Source organism: Oncorhynchus keta, chromosome 13, assembly GCF_023373465.1.
Source record: "Oncorhynchus keta strain PuntledgeMale-10-30-2019 chromosome 13, Oket_V2, whole genome shotgun sequence".
NCBI lineage: Eukaryota > Metazoa > Chordata > Actinopteri > Salmoniformes > Salmonidae > Oncorhynchus > Oncorhynchus keta.
In genome coordinates this window covers 49810753-49831072 of record NC_068433.1, presented here as the reverse complement: position 1 = coordinate 49831072, position 20320 = coordinate 49810753, and the positions used below count along the sequence as shown (strand labels likewise).

The 20320-nt window shown below is 44.5% G+C and overlaps 1 protein-coding gene across 4 annotated transcripts in view; it reads left to right on the top strand.

Annotated features, from left to right (window-relative positions):
* The first annotated feature begins 307 nt into the window (after positions 1–307).
* Positions 308–20320, top strand: part of LOC118370754 (semaphorin-3C) — a 57282-nt gene continuing 37269 nt past the window's right edge. Inside the window, exons 1-3 of one of the 4 annotated variants that reach the window (XM_052460570.1) lie at positions 308–451; positions 15342–15517; positions 15811–16026. The gene's annotated coding sequence lies outside the window, so the exon portion shown is untranslated. Of the gene's footprint in view, positions 452–15341; positions 15518–15633; positions 15668–15810; positions 16027–16195; positions 16396–20320 lie in introns of those variants that run through there. The other 3 variants (XM_052460571.1, XM_035755863.2, XM_035755864.2) reach the window with 3 other exon arrangements.

Sequence of the window (20320 nt, the reverse complement as noted above, 5' to 3'; positions counted from 1 at the left end):
AATGCACTCGCTGCAGTTCCTTTTGACACGAGGAGGCGTGCAATTCTACCATAGCCTTCGCCTGTTCAAAAACCCATTCATCAACAAAAGTAACAATGAGGCTGATAGCAGGCCTTTAAAATGAATTCAACCTAATTGAATTCCACTGTGTTGATGACAGAATGCATTCAGTTCCTGATTTAGGGATGTGAATGGTCATGCACGCCTGTTGACCCCTGACCCCAGGAAGCATATAAAACAGCAGGATGTTTGCACAAGGCCAATTCATAAGTGCTGCGAGACACAGTGGCCAATGTCCCCTCCCCTCCCTGCTTTGTACTAGCCTGCCAGTCCACTCTAAATCAGACAAATTTGTCTTTGTTTCTACCTAATTTATACAGCATGTGGAGGGAGGGACCACAATACACAGGGCCCCCTGCCTGCAGTTACTCATGGAGAATGAAGTCACCAGGTAAAATGAAAATGTATAGCTTCATTGATCATGTGATTTCTAGATAAAAACACTCTGTCCTTGGTGAAGGGAAAGCATGGTTACAATGCAATTGAATTTGTTTTGATTAGGGAGTGGGTTACATTTTGTCATGTTTGGCTAGATGTTAGAGGTTAAAAGCATTATTCCTGGTGACTGGCTTCTGTGCATCCATAGCAGTCTGATGGTTGGAAATGGATGGCAGTTGGAGTTGTAAGCTCTGGGATAGCCTGACCCTCGTTGATTTATGTTGCCTATCCTAAGAGCTTTACCTTATCTAATGCAGCGCTTTTTCTTCAACTTTGAACTTTCTATGAAACTCAAACCGCTTTGGTTGAGTTGAAAGTCAGGTTAAACTCAACATTTATTTATATATTTTGATTCATTTGCTATCTAGATAGACATTTCAAACAAGGTTGAGGTTGTTCATCTGTGGGCCATTCAGGTCTCCATCCGTGTTGAAAGCTATTGTTTTTGGGGAATATGAGGCGTTTACATGTTCCAAGATGGATGGCACTTACTTTCCCTTGCTCTGAGACTTTGTGTACATTATACCTTATTGTTACCATTTACGTAGCGAAACGCTTGGACTTCTACATACACAAACTGGGCTTAGACTTTGGGCTGCCAGACAGACCACTGACAGCTATTCTGTGTTGAATGAGTAGAGATGAACATTGGAAGCAGATGTGGAGAGCATGCCTTATTCACTATTTCCTCAGTGGTCAAAAAAGGTAATTCCTCTGATTGACACTTGGATTGTGACGGAGAGCATGACCATTCCCAGTTGACATGATCTGCTCAGGGAAGACTGGCCCTAGATTACTGCTTGGAATCCGCTGCTTTGAGCAGAACGACTACTCACCGATTCGCCACCGCCGTGAGCCGATTGAAGAAGGAATGTCCCGTTGAGAATTGTTCTACATTGACACAAACTGATAACACATTCCGGCAGACGATCCCAATGAACAGCTGAAGATCCTGGTGATGATCCACATGATCCAAGATGACAGTCAAATTACAGGAGTCTAGATGCAGAAGATAAAGCAGAACTAAAAACACCCTAAATGAACCTTCTGCCTTCACCCCCATGTTAAACTGTCAGCTACAGCCAAGTAGATTATGATGGATTGGTCTGTGTGGAATGTTGTTTTCTAAAGGTTCTCTAGGCTCTGATTGGTTCTCTAGTAACTCATCAGCATCTGTCTTTAGGGGTGTCAAAGTAATCAGAGGTATTATTAAAAGCTTTTGACCCACCAACTAAATCATTAGCATATTGCTGATAGGAGAATCTAGTCTACATTGAGGTTAAAGCAACAATCCCCTTTACAAGATGGACAGCTGCTTTTAATACCAGATTTTCAGCTTCCAACTTACCGGGCGTGTCGGCACGAATACGGCTGCATTCTTTCCGAGGCTTCGGTTGTGTGTTTTTAAACTAGTATCCATCTATAACTTCTCAGAGTAGGAAGAGTTAATAAGTCCTCCGCCTGTCTAAAGGAAGGTCAAACTACGTCCTGTGTGTTCACTTGTTTTCTGTCCCAGTAGAAACTGTCGGCGGGGCCACATGACTTCCAGACAGGAGTCATGTTTTGTGCTCCATGTTAGATCCTGGGAACTGATACACTCTGGATTGAAGGAGAGTGTTTTCAGGTGTTATTCCTATTCCAGGAGTATGAGCTCAGCTGGCTGTTCTGATCTGTTCATACTGTGGTATTTTACCTCCTTTGGTCACTTGCTTTGATATTGTTTAAATTTTCAACCACAAAGGCAGTAGAACTCTCCATCAGTACTAGAACTCTCCATCAGTACTAGAACTCTCCATCAGTACTAGAACTCTCCATCAGTACTAGAACTCTCCATCAGTACGAGAACTCTCCGTCAGTACGAGAACTCTCCGTCAGTACTAGAACTCTCCGTCAGTACTAGAACTCTCCATCAGTACTAGAACTCTCCATCAGTACTAGAACTCTCCATCAGTACTAGAACTCTCCATCAGTACGAGAACTCTCCATCAGTACGAGAACTCTCCACCAGTACGAGAACTCTCCACCAGTACGAGAACTCTCCGTCAGTACGAGAACTCTCCGTCAGTACGAGAACTCTCCGTCAGTACTAGAACTCTCCATCAGTACTAGAACTCTCCATCAGTACGAGAACTCTCCATCAGTACGAGAACTCTCCATCAGTACGAGAACTCTCCACCAGTACGAGAACTCTCCACCAGTACGAGAACTCTCCATCAGTACGAGAACTCTCCATCAGTACGAGAACTCTCCATCAGTACGAGAACTCTCCATCAGTACTAGAACTCTCCACCAGTACGAGAACTCTCCACCAGTACGAGAACTCTCCATCAGTACGAGAACTCTCCGTCAGTACGAGAACTCTCCGTCAGTACGAGAACTCTCCGTCAGTACTAGAACTCTCCATCAGTACTAGAACTCTCCATCAGTACGAGAACTCTCCGTCAGTACGAGAACTCTCCGTCAGTACGAGAACTCTCCGTCAGTACGAGAACTCTCCGTCAGTACTAGAACTCTCCGTCAGTACTAGAACTCTCCGTCAGTACTAGAACTCTCCGTCAGTACTAGAACTCTCCACCAGTACTAGAACTCTCCGCCAGTACTAGAACTCTCCGCCAGTACTAGAACTCTCCGCCAGTACTAGAACTCTCCACCAGTACTAGAACTCTCCACCAGTACTAGAACTCTCCGTCAGTACTAGAACTCTCCGTCAGTACTAGAACTCTCCGCCAGTACTAGAACTCTCCGCCAGTACTAGAACTCTCCGCCAGTACTAGAACTCTCCGTCAGTACTAGAACTCTCCGTCAGTACTAGAACTCTCCGTCAGTACTAGAACTCTCCGCCAGTACTAGAACTCTCCGCCAGTACTAGAACTCTCCACCAGTACTAGAACTCTCCGTCAGTACTAGAACTCTCCGTCAGTACTAGAACTCTCCGCCAGTACTAGAACTCTCCGCCAGTACTAGAACTCTCCGCCAGTACTAGAACTCTCCGTCAGTACTAGAACTCTCCGTCAGTACTAGAACTCTCCGTCAGTACTAGAACTCTCCGTCAGTACTAGAACTCTCCGTCAGTACGAGAACTCTCCGTCAGTACGAGAACTCTCCATCAGTACGAGAACTCTCCGTCAGTACGAGAACTCTCCGTCAGTACGAGAACTCTCCACCAGTACGAGAACTCGTTGGCTGATGGGAGATGAGGAGAAATAAATGAACACAATATCAGTGATGTGAAATGAGGGATGAAATGTAATCAAATTCAGTAGAAGGCAGAAGTCATTGTAATGAAATTGAATGGTGCTTTATGGGAGGGTAATGGCCCATGTACTTGACAAGCATAGAGGAAGCTATGATAATGGAAGAGAATGAGAAGCACTGTACTATAGCTCTGGTCATGAGGTGAAACCTACTGTGGGATCTGCCTATCGGTCAGTCTTTCCGCTCTCTCATCATTTGAATAACTTATTTAGTAGCTGGTAACATCCGCTGAGTAATGCTACACAGATGTCTGTGGCTTCTCAATGTGAATGGAGCACGTTGAGTAGCTAAAACATGGACAGAAAGAAATAGACTCGTCCATTCACTATTATGAATCATTGGAGGAGGCAATTATTATAGTGTGCATGGGACATTGGTCCTTTAAATTGGCCCTTTTCCTGACAACTGTTCACATCATGACATAAGGTAACATACATCTGTACTAGACCCATTGTCACCCTCCCTCCAAAATCCATACATCGAAATGATATGCCATAGATCCCTGGATAGGAAGGTCTGAAGTATCTCTGCTAGTAACTGTACCCTTTATCACAGACAATGGCTAGACGAAACTATAGGAAGTGGTATACATTTTCCACCTCAACTCCAATACGCTTTTCCTATTGAAGTTAATGCCTGAGCTAGAGAGGGAGAACCTGCGATGGCACATATGATGTTATTGTACTGTACCCCTTGCTGAGGTGTCTAGCACAGTGACAGACAATATTGTTCAGTGGCAGGGGGTGAGGGGTGGGGTTCTCCATACAGTTCACTCTGCTGTATACCAGACCTGGGTTCAGATACTATTTGAAATCTTTCAAATTCTTTAAGTGCTTGCTCTAGCCTGCCTGGAGTGACAGATCGTCAGGGTTTGCACTGTTGTGACTACTCTATTGGCCAGGAAAGCTAATTCAAGCCTAGCAGTATTTACAAATTATTTCAAGTAGTGTTTGAACCCAGGTGTGGTGTATACATGTCATAAACAACAGGAAGGCCTCATACAGAGCCAGTCTAGGTCACAGACAACAGACGGAGCAGTTGAGATTAAGGTTGACTTGTACAGTGCACCTTAGGGAAGGAAGGAGGAGATAGTATAACCGTTGATAGATTATGGGATCAAACTCTGGCCCTTCCTGCGGGACTTTCTGGGAGCTGGTACGTATGAGACTGTGTTGGCAGAACTAATGGTGAGAAGCAGCGCTATTATTAGACACCTGATGTCTCCCTTTCCTCGCGCCCTGGCTGCCTTAGTCTTCATTGGGCGACCTCGAAGGTATGCGATTCATAATAGGATCAGGTATGGCGATATTATAAACAGTGTATGGGTTTGAATTTAGTTTGTGGGATTCATGTAGTCTGGGGTCAAACAGACGTCAGCCAGAAGCTAGTTGAGAAGCAATCGTTCATTTTGACACAGACTCGCTCTTATGAGTCTGTCTGGGTATTATGAGTCACTTAGTTAATTGAGTTCCTCCTCTCCTTTCTCTATAGGCTGTTATTTCTGGACCTTCCGTCCAGCCTCCACTGTGAGACCACAGGATGTCCTTTAGATATGGAAATGCCCCCGTTTATAGAAAGTCTCCCTCTGTTTCCTTTCTCAAATGCCAAGACATTCCACATTAGACTGAAGAAGTAGTCTCGGCTGCGCTGATTCTGCCAGAACTGCAACTGTACTACAGTAATGGAATTCTTCAACAAGGTCTGAGGGGAACGCTTTAAAATACGAGTGTCTAAGGAGATCTACCTCAAGCTGTTTCAACACCGACTGTGACTCCGGCTGAATTCCTCCTCTCTCTCCATCCAGGGTAGCTACGGCCAGTCTATTAATCAGATCAGGTTCCCCCCTCTCGCTGCCTGGTAGGTTATTACTGACCCCGCTATTCACGTTTTCTGCTGTTGTTATTGCAGTCTTTCATGGCTAAGTGGCAGCGGCGGCCTCAACTATGTGCTGTGTGGACAGATGGAGGGAGAGATATGCAAAACCAGAGCAGCTGCACCAACAGAGAAAACAATATGTCCTTATTATACCTCTCGTAACACTCAAATCAATCCATCATTAGCTCGTTCAGGCATCCACCACTCACGCTCCTGCCTCGTTATCACGCCCGTCATTCCCTTGGTAATTGAGGAGAGGGTTTGCAATAAGCTTCAGTCCGCTGATTAGGATGTCGTGTGCAATTTGGGTAGTGTTTGTCAGCGATACATAGGCTGTCTGAAATGGCATGCTATTCCCTATACACTGAGTGTACAAAACATTAAGAACACCTTCCTAATATTGAGTTTCACCCCCGTTTTGCCCTCAAATCAGCCTCAAGTTGTCGGGGAATGGACTCTACAAGGTGTCAACATTTACATTACATTTAAGTCATTTAGCAGACGCTCTTATCCAGAGCGACTTACAAATTGGTGCATTCACCTTATGACATCCAGTGGAACAGCCACTTTACAATAGTGCATCTAAATCTTTTAAGGGGGGTGAGAAGGATTACTTTATCCTATCCTAGGTATTCCTTAAAGAGGTGGGGTTTCAGGTGTCTCCGGAAGGTGGTGATTGACTCCGCTGTCCTGGCGTCGTGAGGGAGTTTGTTCCACCATTGGGGAGCCAGAGCAGCGAACAGTTTTGACTGAGCTGAGCGGGAACTGTACCTCCTCAGTGGTAGGGAGGCGAGCAGGCCAGAGGTGGATGAACGCAGTGCCCTTGTTTGGGTGTAGGGCCTGATCAGAGCCTGGAGGTACTGAGGTGCCGTTCCCCTCACAGCTCCGTAGGCAAGCACCATGGTCTTGTAGCGGATGCGAGCTTCAACTGGAAGCCAGTGGAGAGAGCGGAGGAGCGGGGTGACGTGAGAGAACTTGGGAAGGTTGAACACCAGACGGGCTGCGGCGTTCTGGATGAGTTGTAGGGGTTTAATGGCACAGGCACGGAGCCCAGCCAACAGCAGTTGCAGTAATCCAGACGGGAGATGACAAGTGCCTGGATTAGGACCTGCGCCGCTTCCTGTGTGAGGCAGGTCGTACTCTGCGGATGTTGTAGAGCATGAACCTACAGGAACGGGCCACCGCCTTGATGTTAGTTGAGAACGACAGGGTGTTGTCCAGGATCACGCCAAGGTTCTTAGCGCTCTCGGAGGAGGACACAATGGAGTTGTCAACCGTGATGGCGAGATCATGGAACGGGCAGTCCTTCCCGGGAGGAAGAGCAGCTCCGTCTTGCCGAGGTTCAGCTTGAGGTGGTGATCCGTCATCCACACTGATATGTCTGCCAGACATGCAGAGATGCGATTCGCCACCTGGTCATCAGAAGGGGGAAAGGAGAAGATTAATTGTGTGTCGTCTGCATAGCAATGATAGGAGAGACCATGTGAGGTTATGACAGAGCCAAGTGACTTGGTGTATAGCGAGAATAGGAGAGGGCCTAGAACAGAGCCCTGGGGGACACCAGTGGTGAGAGCGCGTGGTGAGGAGACAGATTCTCGCCACGCCACCTGGTAGGAGCGACCTACCTACGACCTACGATGTGTCAAGCGTTCCACATGTTGACTTCAATGCTTCCCACAGTTGGGTCAAGTTAGCTTGGATGTCTTTTTGTCTTGCCCATTGCTCAACATCTCCAGACTTAAAAATCCTTCTTTAACCTGTCTCCTCCCCTTCATCTACTCCGATTGAAGTGCATTTAACAAGCGACATCAATAAGGGATCATAGCTATCACCAGTTGTTCCTAATGTTTTGAACACTCAGTGTATAGTGCACTACTTTTGACCAGAGCGCTATGGAGTGCTTGTACTCTGGTGGGGGTTCAATAGCAATGTGTTGGATACACAGTGGGGGAGCAGGACATGGTCAGCTCTCTGCATCACATCTTTTATCATCTCCAATTAGTTGTTAATTGTAGCTAATTCATTAGAGCCTGTAGCTATGATGATGACATTCCACCTGTACTGTTTCACCAGACAGTACTCGCACATTGGCTCAGTGGGTTAGAGCATGATGCTGGCAACACCAGGGTTGCGTGTTCAATTCCCGCACAGGCCACTGAATACAGCTCTATTAGTCACTTTCGCATCTGTTAAATGATGCGAAGCTCAAGGCAAATGTCCAAAGAACTTGATTTGTGTTAAGAGTAAGACCTAACTTGAAGGGAGGAATATTCCATGCTCAGCCTGATAGATTGTCCATGTAGTCTCAGAGTTCTTGTTGTATTACACTATGAACTCTCTGGTATAGAATCACATACCATGAAAGCAGATGTGTGTGACGGAATATTTTGGCATAGTGGAACCACCCGTAACCCTATCCATCGCTCAATGTATTTAACTTTAGTGTGGCAACAAAAAACGTGTGTGTGTGTGTGTGTGTGTGTGTGTGTGTGTGTGTGTGTGGTGTGTGTGTGTGGCCGCTTGTGAAACAAAAATACAGTCATAAGTACAGGTGGACAGTCCAGATTGCGTGATGAATTCTATAAACTGAAAGATTTATTTATCCTCCCAACAAGACGTTTTTGGAAAACTCCAAATGAAGCATACCAATGTTTTATCATCTCTGACCTCTCTATACAGAGCAGACATGTTTTACATGACACCACAGAGAATGCATTTGAGAGAGTTGCAGCTACCTACATCGTTTACAGTGTCAGAAAGGGCTGTTATTCAGAAACGTTCAGGTTAATTTCCCTCCTCTCGTCCTCTAATAATGTATCTCAGTTCTGTATGTAATGTCATGAAGATAGTTGCAGCCCATCCCTTCTGTCTGAGGCTGACGTGCTCTCAGCTTCATCACAGCCATTAGTAATTTACTGCTCCTTCCTCCTCGCCTCTGTAGAGGGGCTAGTTAAAGAGACCCGTCTGCCTCTATTCTCTCTGGGTGAAGAGAAGAGGCTTTACGGCCCTATGAAATGGTCTCTCCCGCTCTGCTGCTCCATATCCTGACAGTTTAATTGGAGAGGAATAAATCAGCCCATCTGTCAGAGAGAGGGGTAATTATTTCCCTGTGTCTCCGCTACCAGCTTTTACCGCCCTCTCTTCCTCCCTTAAATAGACATGTAGGAGCACACCCACACGTAGTAGTAGTAGTAGTAGTAGTAGTAGTAGTAGTAAATACACACCCACACGTAGTGGTGGTAGTAGTAGTAAATACACACCCACACGTAGTAGTAAATACACACCCACACGTAGTAGTAGTAGTAAATACACACACACACGTAGTAGTAGTAGTAAATACACACACACGTAGTAGTAGTAGTAGTAGTAAATACACACCCACACATAGTAGTAGTAATAGTAGTAGTAATAGTAAATACACACCCACACGTAGTAGTAGTAGTAAATACACACCCACACGTAGTAGTAGTAAATACACACCCACACGTAGTAGTAGTAGTAAATACACACCCACACGTAGTAGTAGTAAATACACACCCACACGTAGTAGTAGTAAATACACACCCACACGTAGTAGTAGTAAATACACACCCACACGTAGTAGTAGTAGTAAATACACACCCACACGTAGTAGTAGTAGTAAATACACACCCACACGTAGTAGTAGTAGTAGTAGTAGTAGTAAATACACACACACACGTAGTAGTAGTAGTAGTAGTAAATACACACACACGTAGTAGTAGTAGTAGTAGTAGTAAATACACACACACGTAGTAGTAGTAGTAGTAAATACACACACACGTAGTAGTAGTAGTAGTAGTAGTAAATACACACACACACGTAGTAGTAGTAGTAGTAGTAGTAAATACACACCCACACGTAGTAGTAGTAGTAAATACACACCCACACGTAGTAGTAAATACACACCCACACGTAGTAGTAGTAGTAAATACACACCCACACGTAGTAGTAGTAGTAGTAGTAAATACACACCCACACGTAGTATTAGTAGTAGTAAATACACACACACGTAGTAGTAGTAGTAGTAGTAGTAAATACACACACACGTAGTAGTAGTAGTAGTAGTAAAGTAAACACACACACGTAGTAGTAGTAGTAGTAGTAGTAGTAAACACACACACACACACGTAGTAGTAGTAGTAAATACACACACACACGTAGTAGTAGTAGTAGTAAATACACACGTAGTAGTAGTAGTAGTAGTAGTAGTAGTAAATACACACACCCACACATGTAGTAGTAAATACACACCCACAGTAGTAGTAAATACACACACACCCACACGTAGTAGTAGTAGTAAATACACACCCACACGTAGTAGTAGTAAATACACACACGTAGTAGTAGTAAATACACACCCACACGTAGTAGTAGTAGTAAATACACACACACGTAGTAGTAGTAGTAGTAGTAAACACACACACGTAGTAGTAGTAGTAGTAAATACACACACACACGTAGTAGTAGTAGTAGTAAATACACACCCACACGTAGTAGTAGTAGTAGTAAATACACACACCCACACAGTAGTAGTAAATACACACCCACACGTAGTAGTAGTAAATACACACACACCCACACGTAGTAGTAGTAAATACACACACACGTAGTAGTAGTAGTAGTAGTAAATACACACACACGTAGTAGTAGTAGTAGTAGTAAATACACACACACGTAGTAGTAGTAGTAGTAGTAGTAAATACACACACACCCACACGTAGTAGTAGTAGTAGTAAATACACACACACCCACAGTAGTAGTAGTAGTAAATACACACACACCCACACGTAGTAGTAGTAGTAAATACACACACACCCACACGTAGTAGTAGTAGTAGTAGTAGTAGTAAATACACACACACCCACACGTAGTAGTAGTAGTAAATACACACACACCCACACGTAGTAGTAAATACACACACACCCACACGTAGTAGTAAATACACACACACCCACACGTAGTAGTAAATACACACACACCCACACGTAGTAGTAGTAGTAGTAGTAAATACACACCCACACGTAGTAGTAGTAGTAGTAGTAAATACACACCCACACGTAGTAGTAGTAGTAAATACACACACGCACACGTAGTAGTAAATACACACCCACACGTAGTAGTAGTAAATACACACACACGTAGTAGTAGTAGTAGTAGTAAATACACACACACACACGTAGTAGTAGTAGTAGTAAATACACACACACCCACACGTAGTAGTAGTAGTAGTAGTAGTAAGTAAATACACACACCCACAGTAGTAGTAGTAGTAGTAGTAAATACACACACCCACAGTAGTAGTAAATACACACACACCCACACGTAGTAGTAGTAGTAAATACACACACACACACACCAGTAGTAGTAGTAGTAGTAGTAAATACACACACACGTAGTAGTAGTAGTAAATAAAACACACACACCCACACGTAGTAGTAGTAGTAGTAGTAGTAGTAGTAAATACACACACACACACACACACACACACACACACACACACACACACACACACACACACGTAGTAGTAGTAAATACACACACACACACACACGTAGTAGTAAATACACACACACCCACACGTAGTAGTAAATACACACACACACCCACACGTAGTAGTAGTAGTAAATACACACACACCCACACGTAGTAGTAGTAGATACACACACACGTAGTAGTAGTAAATACACACACACCCACACGTAGTAGTAGTAGTAGTAAACACACACACACACACACCCCCACACGTAGTAGTAGTAAATAGTAGTAGTAGTAGTAAATACACACACACACACACACACGTAGTAGTAGTAAATAGTAGTAGTAAACGCTTTTATCCAAAGCGACTTACAGTCATGTGTGCATACATTCACGTATGGGTGGTCCCGGGGAGAACCCACTACCCTGGCGTAAAGCGCCATGCTCTACCAACTGAGCTACAGAAGGACCACAGTAGTAGTAGTAGTAGTAGTAGTAAATACACACACACCCACACGTAGTAGTAGTAAATACACACACACACACGTAGTAGTAGTAGTAGTAGTAGTAAATAGTAAATACACACCCACACATAGTAGTAGTAGTAAATACACACACACCCACACGTAGTAGTAGTAGTAAATACACACACACCCACACGTAGTAGTAGTAGTAGTAGTAGTAGTAAATACACACACACACGTAGTAGTAGTAGTAGTAAATACACACCCACACGTAGTAGTAGTAGTAGTAAATACACACACCCACACATGTAGTAGTAAATACACACCCACACGTAGTAGTAGTAAATACACACACACCCACACGTAGTAGTAGTAGTAGTAGTAGTAAATACACACACACCCACACGTAGTAGTAGTAGTAGTAAATACACACACACGTAGTAGTAGTAGTAGTAAATACACACACACCCACACGTAGTAGTAGTAGTAGTAAATACACACACACCCACACGTAGTAGTAGTAGTAGTAAACACACACACCCACACGTAGTAGTAGTAGTAAATACACACACACACAGTAGTAGTAGTAGTAGTAGTAGTAGTAGTAAATACACACACCCACACACACACACCCACACGTAGTAGTAGTAGTAGTAGTAGTAAATACACACACACCCACACGTAGTAGTACACACACACACCCACACGTAGTAGTAGTAGTAAATACACACACACCCACACGTAGTAGTAGTAGTAAATACACACACACCCACACGTAGTAGTAGTAGTAAATACACACACACCCACACGTAGTAGTAGTAGTAAATACACACACACCCACACGTAGTAGTAAATACACACACACCCACACGTAGTAGTAGTAGTAACACACACACCCACACGTAGTAGTAGTAGTAAATACACACACACCCACACGTAGTAGTAGTAGTAAATACACACACACCCACACGTAGTAGTAGTAGTAAATACACACACACCCACACGTAGTAGTAGTAGTAGTAAGTAGTAAATACACACACACCCACACGTAGTAGTAGTAGTAGTAGTAGTAGTAAACACACACACACACACGTAGTAGTAGTAGTAGTAGTAAATACACACACACCCACACGTAGTAGTAGTAGTAGTAAAACACACACACCCACACGTAGTAGTAGTAGTAGTAAATACACACACACCCACACGTAGTAGTAGTAGTAGTAGTAGTAGTAAATACACACACCCACACGTAGTAGTAGTAGTAAATACACACACACCCACACGTAGTAGTAGTAGTAAATACACACACACCCACACGTAGTAGTAGTAGTAAATACACACACACCCACACGTAGTAGTAGTAGTAAATACACACACACCCACACGTAGTAGTAGTAGTAGTAAATACACACACACCCACACGTAGTAGTAGTAGTAGTAAATACACACACACCCACACGTAGTAGTAGTAGTAGTAAATACACACACACCCACACGTAGTAGTAGTAGTAGTAAATACACACACACCCACACGTAGTAGTAGTAAATACACACACACCCACACGTAGTAGTAGTAAATACACACACACCCACACGTAGTAGTAGTAGTAGTAGTAGTAGTAGTAAATACACACACACCCACACGTAGTAGTAGTAGTAGTAGTAGTAGTAGTAAATACACACCCACCCACACGTAGTAGTAGTAGTAGTAGTAAATACACACACCCACACGTAGTAGTAGTAGTAGTAAATACACACACACACACACTCAATTAAATTTGTCTTAATATTGTGGTGCAATGTATTTTTAACCGATTTTCTCTGAGTTAGTTTCAGAAAACACATTCGGAATACATTTTTTTTGGTTTATTGTATATTGAAAATGTATTGAACCATAATACATTGACAAATATGTATTTTCAATGGTGCGGTTTGCACCCAGCTCTCAAACTCTGTGAAAACTCTACCTCAAAGCTGTTCAAATGGAAAAGTGTAAATCCTGCTTGCTTGCCTTCACACATAAACTGACAGGAATTCAATTCATTCCAAGAGCAACACAAATGTGCCCGTTCATGGAAACAACCTGGGTAGAGTGTACAATACCTCACAGCTCTCTAGAGCACACTGGAAATATGGAGCACAATGGCATGTGGCTACTATGTGGGGGGGAACACATCTTATGTATTTAAGTATGTGCCAGGCCTTTGAACAATGTGGTTTTGTTTTGTTACTTTTCACTGGGCTTAAGAGAGGTACAAATTAGGAGATACCATTACATATCTCATCCTGAGGTTCCTACTCAAGTCGATAGTGGAAAATAAAGTAAATTCTCCCTCTTTTCAGAACCCCCTTAATTGTAACCCCCAAAGCTGACTCGGCACAACAGGGCTGTGTTCATTAGGCACCAAATGGAATAAAATGCACTGAAACAAGGAGAGACTACCTGGACTTGTCTAATGAGAAACTGTAATTTTCATATTATGTTGCAAAACGTTTGAAAATGACCTAGGACTCCAATGATCCCTTGTGACTGGAACGAACTGCAAAAATCGCTGAAGTTGGAGACTTTTATCTCCCTCACCAACTTCAAACATCAGCTATCTGAGCAGCTAACCGATCGCTGCAGCTGTACATAGTCTATTGGAAAATAGCCCACCCATTTTCACCTACCTCATTCCCATACTGTTTTTATTTATTTACTTTTCTGCTCTTTTGCACACCAATATCTCTACCTGTACATGACCATCTGATCATTTATCACTCCAGTGTTAATCTGCAAAATTGTAATTATTCGCCTACCTCCTCATGCCTTTTGCACACATTGTATATAGACTCCCCCTTTTTTTCTACTGTGTTATTGACTTGTTAATTGTTTACTCCATGTGTAACTCTGTGTTGTCTGTTCACACTGCTATGCTTTATCTTGGCCAGGTCGCAGTTGCAAGTGAGAACTTGTTCTCAACTAGCCTACCTGGTTAAATAAAGGTGAAATAAAAAAAACATGGTATGTTTTTAGGTGACTCTGAAAGTGATATGGTTCTGGTCTTAGAGAGGACATTACCACTCAGACCATGAGTCATACGCTCCCAGAGGCAACCCTACTATAGTAGATCTCTCAGGGATGCACTAACCTCTAAGTTATCATTTAGGCTTCTGGCAATACCTTTAGTAAAGGCAATGGAATAATAAAGTGTTATATATATATATATTAGAATGGATTGCCAGGCAATAAAAAAAAATCACACAAGTGGAGGAAATGAATAGTTTAGGAATATTTGTTTGACTGCCACAGTGACTTCTGCCATAGTAACTTCCATAGGATATCAAATTATCATCAGAATTCAAATAATGTCAAGCAACCTATTTTAATATCTCAGCATTAAGAAAACATGTCCCACGACTAACTCAATATCTGGGCTATAACATTTTACGACACTACTATGAACTATTTAATTTGATGTTTTTGAAACTGTCTCCAGCCCATGTTAGATGTGATTTTATTATTTGGAAACATTCAACAGGAATAATATTTAATATTGGGTTGGTGTGTAGATGGGGAAGGAGGAAGGGTCTGTGTTGATTTTAATCTACTGCTGAAGGGCAATATGACTGAATGTGTTGTGAGTGGGAAGTGAGTGTCCCTAGGTAAACTGTTCAGGGCTCTGTTGGACATAAATGATTGTTACTGGCTCAGTCTCTCTCATATTCTCCTGCTTTCTCCCTGGTTACCTCTGTCTTCCTTATGTGAGGTAGGAGTCCTCTGCCTGCCTGTGTGAGGTAGGAGTCCTCTGCCTGCCTGTGTGAGGTAGGAGTCCCCTGCCTGCCTGTGTGAGGTAGGAGTCCCCTGCCTGCCTGCCTGCCTGCCTGCCTGCCTGCCTGCCTGCCTGCCTGCGTGAGGTAGGAGTCCTCAGCCTGCCTGCCTGCGTGAGGTAGGAGTCCTCAGCCTGCCTGCCCGTGAGGTAGGAGTCCTCAGCCTGCCTGCCCGTGAGGTAGGAGTCCCTGCCTGCCTGCCTGCCTAGGAGTCCTCAGCCTGCCTGCCTGCGTGAGGTAGGAGTCCTCAGCCTGCCTGCCTGCGTGAGGTAGGAGTCCTCTGCCTGCCTGTGTGAGGTAGGAGTCCCCTGCCTGCCTGCCTGCCTGCGTGAGGTAGGAGTCCTGCCTGCCTGCCTGCCTGCCTGCCTGCCTGCCTGCCTAGCCTGCCTGCCTGCCTGCCTGCCTGCGTGAGGTAGGAGTCCTCAGCCTGCCTGCCTGCGTGAGGTAGGAGTCCTCAGCCTGCCTGCCTGCGTGAGGTAGGAGTCCTCAGCCTGCCTGCCTGCGTGAGGTAGGAGTCCTCTGCCTGCCTGCCTGGGTGAGGTAGGAGTCCTCTGCCTGCCTGCCTGCCTGCCTGCCTGGGTGAGGTAGGAGTCCTCTGCCTGCCTGCCTGCCTGCCTGCCTGTGTGAGGTAGGAGTCCTAGTACTGGGAGGGTTTGGGTGATCGGTTTGCTGTCTCGTTCGCTGACGGAGGGGGAGAGAGAAAGAGAAGCGAGGAGTGGGGGACTTCAGTAGAGTATGTAATAGGAAACCAGCCTTTTCTCTCTCCTCCTCTCTCTACCCTTCATTCTCATCTCTTTCACTCATCAAGTCAGTCCTGCAGGCGGTTGGATGTAATAGCAGCAGCGCTCTCTTCTCTGCCTTCTTTCTGGGTTAGTCACCAGGGAACCGCCTCAGTGGTACTTAAGTGTTTGACGGGGATAAGGACTGGGTCAACACAGGAACAATCAGGGAACCAGGGCTTTGGGATCGAGACAGAGCAGGAGAGGAGCCTTATAAGGTGGGTCCTAGGCTGGGCTGTCCTAGGCTGGGACAGGGGTGTGTGGACAGTCAATCTTTGTAACAGAGAGATCACTCACCGGGGCCGTGAAAGAGAGGCGGTAGTGGGAGAGGGCTGCGTGGACTCGGGCTAACAGGTGCAGGGTCCCGCTGGTAGACAGACGGAAAGGGAATAAGAACGGCTGAAAGGGAACACATTTAGACAAGTATTAAGAATCTCCCAAATACTTGCTCTAAGCGGTTCTCTGTGTTGAGTATTGTGAAGATATGTCTGAAATGAGGTGCTGTGTGGCATCTGAAAAGTAATGCTGACCATTGAATGTGTTTTTGATTGTTCTTCATCACTGATGTTTGCACACCATACTGTATTTATGGTGGGATACGTGTTATATTCACATTTACATTGAGTAGAAATAAGTATAATTGTTATAGGACGTACTATGACAAATATATCAGCGTGATCACAAGTGTGCCTTTGCTCCGGGACTGAGATTGTCACGTTGTCTGACATTAACTATATGAGTAAAAATAGAAGATTGTGAGTCTGAGATGATTGACTATAAGCCAAAGATATAGTTAAAAAGTGTTATTTAATTCAATTCAACAGGTTACTGTTGAGCCCTGAAACCTCAATTTTTATTACAAAAACATTTGTTTCCTTAGCTCTTCCTGGTCAAACGTGTGCTTGGCAACATGTCCATGTACCCGAGCCGTTAACTTGTGAGTGACAGGGTGTGGTGTGAACACTCGGAGCCCCTCTGGTAGATCCTGTAGGCGGAGGGAAGACACCGATCCAGACAATTCACACAGTGTTCAACTCTTTACTCTCAGAATATTATTATCTGTTTACCATCTTTTATTTATATGCTCTAGGTCTAAATAGAGACTCTCTCTCGTGTAATTTGTGTTGTAATTACAGTGTGGTTATCTCTATCTAAAGTAGGAATCTTTGTACAAATAGAACCAGGAAGAAGAGCGAGTCTAGACCAAAACAATCCATTTATCAAGTCGTAATCCAGATGGGACTGCTTTTTCCTCATTACGTTCCTAGTACAGTGTATTCGGAAAATATTCAGACCCCTTGACGTTTTCCACATTTTGTTACGTTACAGCCTTATTCTAAAATGGATAAACAAATTCCCCTCATCAATCTTCACACAATACCGCATAATGACAACGATCTAGTGTACAAAGCCATATGGAGAGCCATAAACATATACATTAATTTGTCTGGCGAGACTGTACTCTGTCCAGAAATACTGCTGCTTGCAAATGTATTGAAAAAATGAAATATTACATTTGAATAAGTATTCAGACACTTTACTCAGTACTTTTTTGAAGCCCCTTTGGCAGCAATTACAGCCTTGAGTCTTCTTGGGTATGACGCTAAAAGCTTGTAGCGTGTATTTGGGCAGTTTCTCCCATTCTTCTCTGTAGATCCTTTCAAGCTCTGTTAGGTTGGATGGGGAGCGTCGCTGCACAGCTATTTTCGGGTCTCTCCAGATATGTTAGATCGGGTTCAAGTCTGGGCTCTGGCTGGGCCACTAAAGGACATTCAAAGACTTGTCCCAAAGCCACTCCTGTATTGTCTTTGCTGTGTTCTTAGGGTCGTTGTCCTGTTGAAGGTAAACCTTTGCCCCAGTCTGAGGTTCTGAGTGCTCTGGAGCAGGTTTTCATCAGGGATCAGGGATGTTCCATTCATCTTTCCCTCGATCCTGACTAGTCTCCCAGTTCCTGCTACTGAAAAATATCCCCACAGCATGATGCTGCCACCACCATGCTTCACCGTAGGGATGGTGCCAGGTTTCCTCCATACGGGACGCTTTGCCTTCAGGCCAAAGAGTCCAATCTTGGTTTCAAATCAAATTTTATTGGTCACATACACATGGTTAGCAGATGTCATTGCGAGTGTAGCGAGATGCTTATGGATCTATATCCGACAGTGCAGCAACATCTAACAGGTAATATCAACAATTCCACAACAAAACCTAATACACACAATCCAGTAAAGGAATGGGATAAGAATATACAAATATATGGATGAGTAGTGACAGAGCGGCTAAGACACAAAAGATAGTGTAGGATACAGTATATACATATGATGAGTAATTTCGACATGTGTAAACATTCTTAAAGTGACTCGTGTTCTATTTATTAAAGTGGCCAATGATGTATGTAGGCAGCCGCCTCTCTGTGCTAGTGATGGCTGTTTAACAATCTGATGGCCTTGAGATAGAAGCTTATTTTTCAATATCTCGGTCCCAGCTTTGATGCACCTGTACTGACCTCGCCTTCTGGATGGAAGCGGGGTGAACAGGCAGGGACTCGGGTGGTTATTGTCCTTGATTATCTATTTGCCTTCCTGTGACATTGGGTGTTGTAGATGTTCTGGATGGCAGGTAATTTGACCCTGGTGATGCATTGTGCGGACCGCACCACCCGCTGGAGAGTCCTGCGGTTGTGGGCGGTGCAGTTGCCATACCAGGAGGTGATACAGCCCGAAAGCAGGATGCTCTCAATTGTGCACCTGTAAAAGTTAGTGAGGGTTTTCGATGACGAGCCACATTTTCTTCAGCCTCCTGAGATAGAAGAAGTGCTGTTGTGCCTTCTTCACCACGCTATCTGTGTGGGTGGACCATTTCAGTTTGTCTGTGGTATGTACACTGAGGAACTTAAAACTTTTCACTTTCCCCAATGCTGTCCCGTCGATGTGGATAAGGGGGTGCTCCCCTTGCTGTTTCCTGAAGTCCACGATCATCTCTTTTGTTTTGCTGACATTGAGTGACAGGTTATTTTCCTGACACCACACTCCGAGGGCCCTCACCTCCTCCCTGTAGGCTGTCTCGTCATTGTTGGTAATCAAGCCTACTACTGTTGTGTCGTCTGCAAACTGGATGATTGAGTTTGAGGCGTGCATGGCCATGCAGTCATGGGTGAACAGGGAGTACAGGAGGGGGCTGAGAACGCACCCTTGTGGGACCACAGTGTTGAGGATCAGCGGAGTGGAGATGTTGTTTCCTACCTTCACCACCTGGGGGTGGCCCGTCAGGAAGTACAGGACCCAACGTGGAACGTGCTTTCAGTTTAGCGCGAATGCTGCCATCAATCCATGGTTTTTGGTTAGGGAAGGTTTTAATTGTCACAGTGGGTACAACATCTCCCATACACTTCCTTAAACACGCTCACCGAGTCAGCGTATATGTCAATATTATTCTGAGGCTATCCGGAACATATCCCAGTCCACGTGATCAAAGCCATCTTGAAGCGTGGAAACCGATTGGTCAGACCAGCTTTGGATAGACCTAAGAACGGACGCTTCCTGTTTTATTTTCTGCCTATAGGAAGGGAGCAACAAGATTGAGTTATGGTCAGATTTGCCAAATATAGGGCAGGGGAGGGCCTTGTATGCATTGCGGAAGTTAGAGTAGCAATGGTTGAGCGTGTAACTCACTCGTGTTCATCAGACCAGAGAATCTTGTTTCTCCTGGTCTGCGGGTCTTTAAGTGCCCTTTGGCTAATTCCAAGCGGGCTGTCGTGTTCTTTACTGAGGAGTGGATTCCGTCTGGCCACTCTACCATAAAGGCCTGCTTGGTGGAGTGCTGTGGAGATGGTTGTCCTTCTGGAAGTTTCTCCCATCTCCACAGAGGAACTCTGGAGCTCTGTCAGAGTGGTCATCAGGTTCTTGGTCACCTCCCTGACTAAGGCCCTTCTCTCCAGATTGCTCAGTTTGGCTGGGCGGCCAGCTCTAGGAATAGTCTTAGTGGTTCCAAACTTCTTTCATTTAAGAATTATGGAGTGTTCTTGAGGACCTTCAATGCTGCAGACATTTGTTGGTACCCTTCCCAGATCTGTGCCTTGACACAATCCTGTCTCGGAGCTCTACAATTCCTTCGACCTCATGGCTTGGTTTTTAGACAGGTGTGTGC